Below are 8,271 nucleotides of genomic sequence, written 5' to 3'. Positions count from 1 at the left end.
GAAAAAATAAATAAGAATCTATAATAAGGATGGGATGAGGATGGAAGGCGTTTTACTAAATGGGGACGGGGATGGAATCATAGAAAAAACGGATCTACATTCAATTATGTGGGGCAAATGCCATTTCTGAATTTTTATAAAGTTTCATGTAGAATATAAAAAATATATATATTTGCTTCCACGGCTTTCTGGATGTAGATGATGATATCTATACAGATGGATCTTATATATATCACACAATGAAGTACCGCATGAGTGGATATATAGGAATCCAAATCCGCCGAATCACTCATGTTATGATCGTCTACATCCTAGGTCTTCCTGTTCCTTCTTCTGGCGTCCCCGCAGGGGCAGAGAACCCATCGTTGTCTCGGCTGTGCTACCGGAGGCTCCGGAGAAGTCGGAATAGGAGAGCACTCATCTTGGGGTGGGCTTACTACTTAGATGCTTTCAGCAGTTATCCGCTCCGCACTTGGCTACCCAGCGTTTATGTTCACACTTTTTAGTATATAGGAATTTTAAAAAAAGCACAAAACATAAACATTAATCAATAATGAATATATAAAAGCATCAATATAGAGCACATCAATCAATTTTAGTAAATAAATCTGTTATTATTAAAAGTGAATATATTATAGATAATGTTAAAATAAAATTATTTTTTATTTGTTAACTTGGTGTTTAACAAATTAAAAAAAAAATTAAATAAATGTAATGATGGGCCAAAATTTGACTCTATTAAATACTTTTTTATTATAAAAGATTAAAAATTTATCCATAAAAAATATATTTAACTTGCTTAATATCAATAAAAATTAATATCTAAATAATTTTAGACTTTTGGTATGTTTATGTAAATAAAAATTACCAAAAGACTTTTCTTATAAATTGCCTATATCAAAATTTGTAGCAAAATTTTAAAATCTAATCAAATGTTGAAGAAAAACAAAAAAAATAAATTGAAAATTTAAAAGAATATTTTTTATTGATATTTTTTTAAATTAGTTTTAAGTTTGCTAATAATAATATTAGTTAAAAAAACTTTTTTTAGCTATAAATATTATAAAGAATCGATTTCATAATCCTATGAGAGATGAATTTTTAAATGATTATTTAATAACATATATAAAAAAAATATTTGATTGTATTGACAATGGAAAGAAAATATAAAACCTATTTAACTTACTATTTTAGTGTTTAAATTTATTCGTTAGATAATTTGAAATGAATTATATTTTATAATAATAAAATATAATTATAAAAATTATTGTCATATATGCATTGTCCCCACAGACAATTTTTTGGATCTGTCGTTAGATGGGAAGGAATTTCCGCTTCTATGGAGTCTCATTGCCAATTTGCCATCCCTAATCTCACCTGAGTTGGCATGTAAATAAATATCGGTTGAGCAAAATTAAATACAATAGATCTATTATGATCTAACACTATTTTTTCATCATAATGAATTGAAAACAACAACATTTGAGACTTAAATAAGTAAATCATCAGGTATGCGTCTAGCAAGATCCTGGTGGTCACCTAAGCCAACCAATACTAAATGCACCCACTGGAAGTACCACCGTCAATACTGTTGTGACAGGCACATATCAAAGCTATGATATAATCGTAATCGATAGTACCTCGAACATGTCACATCTCATACCTGTTAGAGTAGTGAATTAATTTTCTACTCTATTATGATTAGTTAGAGGGTAAATTAGTCTTTCTACCATAATCAGGGATGACTTGTGTATATGCTATATATAATAACTTTACTCTTTGGAGAAACAGAGTTTTCCTAATATTCATTCTATCATATTCAATCTATCAAGTTTACCTTCTTCTCTCATTCTCTAATATTCATCTGCAAGTTCTTCAATCTTGTTACTCAAGATTCTAATATGGTATCAAGAGCTTAGGTTCTTGAAATTTTTTTTTCTCGTTTCACCATGGAAATCGAGCTCAACGACTCCACCACCAAAAAACCTCTCACTGTCATAGCTGACAAATTGAATGAAGACAACTATTCAACCTAAAGGTATCTCGCGTTACTCACCATCCAGAGTCTTGATTTGGAAGATCACTTAAACCCAGAGAAGATTCCTCCTCAATTTGCTACAGATGAGGCAAAGAAAACCGCTACCGAATCGGCAGACTTCAAGAAATGGCGTCTCCGAGACCTAACCCTCACTACTTGGATCGTGGCATCCATGACCACTAACTTCAAAAGTAAGGTCATACATCTCACCAGATTTCATCTAGTTTAGGAAAAGATTAATGATTACTTCACTGCCGCATCCTCAGCTCGCGTTCAGAGCCTCAAATCGCAGCTCAAGTTCGTGAAGAAGACGGGCACCGTACCTGATTACCTTGCTCATATTCGAAAACTAGTAGATTCTCTATTTGCAATTGGCTATCAAGTTAATGAGGATGACCATATTCAAGCTATTCTTGATGGTCTCCCAAATGAGTACACTGTCTACAACGCTTCGGTAATGTCAAGATTGGGCTCTTTTAAGGTTGTAGAGGCTGAATCTTTCCTTTTGGCATTTGAAAATATGCTTGACAGATACAAGAATCCTGGAATAGCTATGCCGATGGCCAACTTCACTCAACCCTTCAACTTCAACAGAGGAGGAGGAGCGAGAAGAGGTAGAAGTGGAAGAGGCTTTCGAGGAGGTGGGAGGTTTGGATTCACGAATCAAAGACCCCAATGTCAACTATGCGGTCGTTCTGGCCATGTGGTTTGGAACTGTTATCATCGATTTGATACATCTTTTCAACCAAATGTGGCTAATTCCTCTAATCAACTTCAGATACCTTATAGAAATTCCCAGCCACCACCTCCGTCTTCCACCTTTCATCAACCAAGAGCTTATATTTCTACACCATCATCTGTTAGTGAAGCTTCTTGGTTTCTGGATTCAGGAGCAAGTCACCACATTACCCCAGACTCCAACAATTTACTCACTGCCTCTTCCACGAATCTTAATTCAGACAAGCTTTATGTAGGTAATGGGGCAGGTATATCGATCTCTTCTTCAGGTTCCTCTATTCTTTTTGACCGTTCCACTAACATTACTTATTGTCTGAATGATCTTCTTTATGTTCCTCAAATTACGCAGAATCTATTATTTTCAAAATTTGCCTTTGATAACTATGTTTATTTTGAATTCTGGCCTGATGTTTGCTTAATTCGTGATCAGGATACCAAGAACCTACTCCTACAAGGCAATGCTAGGAATTGGATTTATACCTTAGATAACCTTAGAATCCCAAGATCTTTGACTACTAGTTTTGAAATTGTTTGTAATAATGCTACTCTTCAGTAACCTCAAACTAAATCCACTATAATCAACATTGTGCCTATTTCTGATTTTAGTAATTCACATGTATTAGACTCATGTTTGGATCCAGCCTTTAATTCTCCGGCAAATAAAAATAAAGATGTGCAATTATGGCATAAGAGGTTAGGCCATAGTGCTATTCAGACTGTTCTTACTGTTCTTAATCAAACTTATAATTTTTCTGGTTCTGCTACTAAATTTCAACATGTATGTGAAATATGTTCTATCGCGAAGATGCATCGCTTACATTTTCCTGCTTCTGAAACTTCCTATACACAGCCCTTACAACTTGTTTTTGTAGACATTTGGGGACCAGCCCCCATGAACTCTAGAAATGGATTTCGATACTATATATGTTTTGTTGATGCATATACAAAAATATACTTGTCTTTATTTGCTGACTGATGATTGAATTTTTGACGGTTTAGAATTTCACTAATGAAATCTCGTTGTAAAGTATAGTTTTTAAATCAAGCAACAATCCTTTCATACAAAAGATTGCTTGTCACAAGTAACAAACCCCTAAATTTATAAACCGAAGTATTGAACCTCGGGTCGTTCTCCCTAGGAATTGTAATGAAGTGTCTTGTTATTGGTTGTGAGTTATATTTAGGGTTTTTAAGATTTTAGACAAGAATTATAAATGGCAAGGAAAATAAACTAACAACTAACAAAGCTCTTGGCAAGATATGAGAATTAGAAGTCCTATCCTAGTTATCCTCCTCAATTGTGACAACAAATTATACATTTCTCCCACTTAGTTAACCTCTAACCATGAAGGAAAGTCAAGTGGATGAATCAATTTGATTCTTCAAGTCCTAATCTACTCCTAAAGGAAAGACTAGCTTTAGAGGCATTCAAATCAATTAGCAACTTCTAATTATCAATCAACAAAGGAATTAGATAACTCAAGAGTCACTAATTACTCTACCTAGGCCAAGAGGAACAAAACCTACACCAAAGCTAAAAGAGGCATTTGATCAAACACATAAGAGGCAATAAAGGTAAACATTATTAATTGCAAGAATTAAAGGAATCTACAACTACAAAAGCAAGAGATCAACAATAGAAAATCAAAGAAACACATTTATTATAAATTACCTTGAATTGAATTGAAAGAAAGTGGAAGGAACAATAGTAGATCTACAACAAAACACAAGAACAACATAAAGGAAATTACAACAAAAGAATGGAAGAAGAATGAATGTAACTACAAGGAATTGAGAAGAAGAAGTAGAAGAAAGAATGAATCTAAATCTAGATCTAAGAACTAAACATAATCCTAATCTTAATCCTAGAGAGAAGTGAGAGCTTCTCTCTCTAACTCTAAACTAATCCTTATGAGTGTGAATGATTGGTATGTGAGTTCATCCCCTTTTGCTCTTCAATCATTGGCTTTAAATAACATCTTTGGCGCCAAAGTTGGTTGGGATTGGGCCCCACAACCTTTCTGAATTCGCTGGCCACGTTTTCATTAAAAAATCATAAACCAGCACCGACGCGTATGCGCACAACACACGTACGCGTCCATGGGAAATTCGCAATGCGCGCGTAAGTGCCTGGTGTGCGCGCGCCTCCATGGGTGAGTTCAACTCTTTGGCTTTTCATGATTTCTCCACTTTGCATGCTTCCCTCTTCACTCCTTTGATCCATTCCTAGCCTTTTCAATCTAAAATTACTAACAAACATATCAAGGCATCTAGTGGAATCAAAGAGAGACTAAAATCATCAAGTTAAAGGCCTAAAAAGCATGTTTTCACATCTAAGCACAAATAAGGAGACAATCACAAAACCATGCTAATTCATTGAATAAATATGGGTAAAAGGTGTTAAAATCTCCTAAAATCAATACAAGATAAACCCTACAAATGGGATTTATCACTGACTAACAAATCACAAGCATTCGTTGCATTTCAAACTTATAAAGCTTTTATGGAGAAGCAAAGTGGTCACAAAATCAAAGCAATACAATCGGATAAAGGTATGGAATTTCTTTCAAAAGATTTTACTTTATTCTTGGCATCAGAAGGCATTTTGCACAGACAGTCTTGTGGTTACACGCATCATCAACAAGGCAGTGTGGAAAGAAAGCATAGGCACATCACAGAGATGGGCCTCTCTTTACTTGCCACAGCTTCCTTACCCATGACTTTCTGAGAAGATGCATTCATTAGTGCAGCTTATATCATCAATAGACTCCCTACGAAGGTATTGCAAAATAAAAGTCCTTTTGAGATGCTGTTTAATAAAAAACCAGACTATAATTTTTTTAAAATTTTTGGTTGTGCATGTTACCCTTTCTTAAGATCATATAATAAGGTAAAGTTTGCATTTAATCAGAACAATGTTTGTTTTTAGGGTATGATGCTAATCACAAAGGCTATAGGTGTATGGCAAAAAATGAAAAAATATACCTAGCAAGACATGTTAATTTTAATGAATCTGTGTTTCCCTATAGTATTATGTTTTCTAAGTCTGATTCCTCTTTTAATAAGTCTGAATCTGTAGCATTGGCTGAGAATCCTATTTTTTATATTACTCCACCAACTAATACAGCCTCCTTCCCTCTTTCCCCTTCAACTAGTACATCATCCCATCAATCTCTTGGTCAACCCCCTCGTTTAGAACAACCTAACACTTGTCCATCCACTCCTACATCTACATCAAACACTTTATCTAGCAACACAACTCCACATTCAGCTTCTAGTACATCAGATTCATCTATACCAATTGGGGACATTGACATTGTCTTATCCCCTATCTCTCCGACTCCATCCCCACCCAATAACACTCATGCCATGGTAACTCGATCAAAATCTGGAACTACTAAACCTAGAGCTTTATCTACCACAACTACATCCAAACCTACAACCACTGATTTGATACACAACATCCCTAAGATTATAGCTCAAGCTCTAGCCTCTCCACACTGAAAACAAGCCATGGACATTAAATTTCAAGCACTTATGAAGCCTCAAACATGGACTCCCAAAGAACCACCCCCAAATGCTACCATCATAGGAAGCAAATGGGTTTTTTCCATTAAAAAGGATCAATTTTAAAACATTCTAAGATACAAAGCTAGGCTAGTTGTAAAGGCTTTCATCAAACAGAGGGAATAGATTATGAGCAGGTTTATAGCCCGGTTGTGAGGCCTAGTACAGTTCGGGTTATTTTTAGTATTGCTGTCTCTTTAGGTTGGCCATTACGATAATTTGACTTTAATAATGCGTTTCTCAATGATAAACTAGACGAAACTGTCTATATAACCCAACCACCAGGTTACTCTCATTCAAATTCATCCTTAGTTTGTTGTCTAAACAAGGCTCTCTATGGTTTGAAGCAAGCTCCACGAGCTTGGTTCAATACCTTGGCCAAAACCTTAGCCAAATTTAGATTTAAGAATGCTAAATCTGATATTTCTTTGTTTATTAAATATACTTCCTCTTCTGTTGTTTACTTAATTGTGTATGTTGATGATATTATCGTAACTGGTAATAATATAACTAAAATTAATACTCTCATATCTGATCTCAATAAAATTTTTTCTTTGAAAGATTTGGGACAATTCAGCTTTTTCTTGGGCCTGGAAGCAAATTATTTGCCACAAGAAAATTTGTTAATTACTCAATCTAAATATGCATCAGAATTATTAAAAAGATCAGCTATGGAGGACTCAAGTCCCATGCCTACTCCTATGATATCTAGTCTTAAGATGTCTGCTAATGACTCATAATTCTTTGATAATCCAAAACTTTATAGGTCAATCGTAGGTGGCTTACAATATTTAATTCTTACTAGGCCAAATTTATCATACTCGGTTAATAAAGTATCTCAATATATGCACCAACATACATTACACCATTAGAAGTGTGTGAAAAGAATTTTGAGATATTTGAGAGGAACTTTGAATCATGGCTTATTCTTCACAAAATCTACTGATTTCCGCTTACTTTCCTTTGCAGATTCTGATTGGGGTGGTGACTTAGATGACAGAAAATCTATTACAGGCTTTTGTGTGTATCTTGGCAACAATCTAGTCTCCTGGCAGTACTGAAGCAGAGTACAGATCTATAGCTGCTGCACAAACTAAAATTATGTCTCTTCAACAGTTGCTCAGGGAGCTGCACATTCCTCAAAAAATCTCACCTACCATCTACTGCGATTACCAATCCACTTGCCTTCTAGCTGCTAATCCTGTCCTTCATAGCAGGTGCAAGCACTTTATCAGGGATCTAGTCAACCGCAGAGAATTTTTTGTCGTGCATATACCTTCAACAGATCAGATAGCAGATACTCTAATTAAAACTCTCTCCTTGCCAGCATTTCAGAAATTTAGAATCAAACTGAGAGTACATGAAAGATCAAGTACCTCAGTTTGAGGGGGGTGTTAGAGTAGTGAATTAATTTTCTATTCTATTATGATTAGTTAGAGGGTAAATTAGTCTTTCAACCCTAATCAAGGATGACTTGTGTATATGCTATATATAATAACTTTACTCTTTGGAGAAACAGAATTTTCCTAATATTCATTCTATTATATTCAATCTATCAAGTTTATCTTCTTCTCTCATTCTCTAATATTCATCTGCAAATTTTTCAATCTTGTTACTTAAGATTCTAATAATACCAACTCTTCAAAAAGTCTGGTTACCAATCTCTCCTGCCAAATCGATCATCGTGAACATGCATTTCATTTACGTTCATTGGTGTAATAAGATGTGTTACAAACCACTAAACTTTCTAAAATAACACAATTCACCTGATATCAGACACGAACCTAAGAAGAAAATAGAGGGGCATTTGTCCCCACAAACTTTCTTTAAAAAAATTAAAATTATAGATAGATAATATGTTTTATGGTAAAAAATTATAATTATCTTGTTAAAAATATAACAAAAAAAAATAGCTATAGTTATCTTTT

This window comes from Arachis duranensis, chromosome 1 (assembly GCF_000817695.3).
Source record: "Arachis duranensis cultivar V14167 chromosome 1, aradu.V14167.gnm2.J7QH, whole genome shotgun sequence".
Lineage (NCBI taxonomy): Eukaryota > Viridiplantae > Streptophyta > Magnoliopsida > Fabales > Fabaceae > Arachis > Arachis duranensis.
This window is presented reverse-complemented; position numbering follows the sequence as displayed.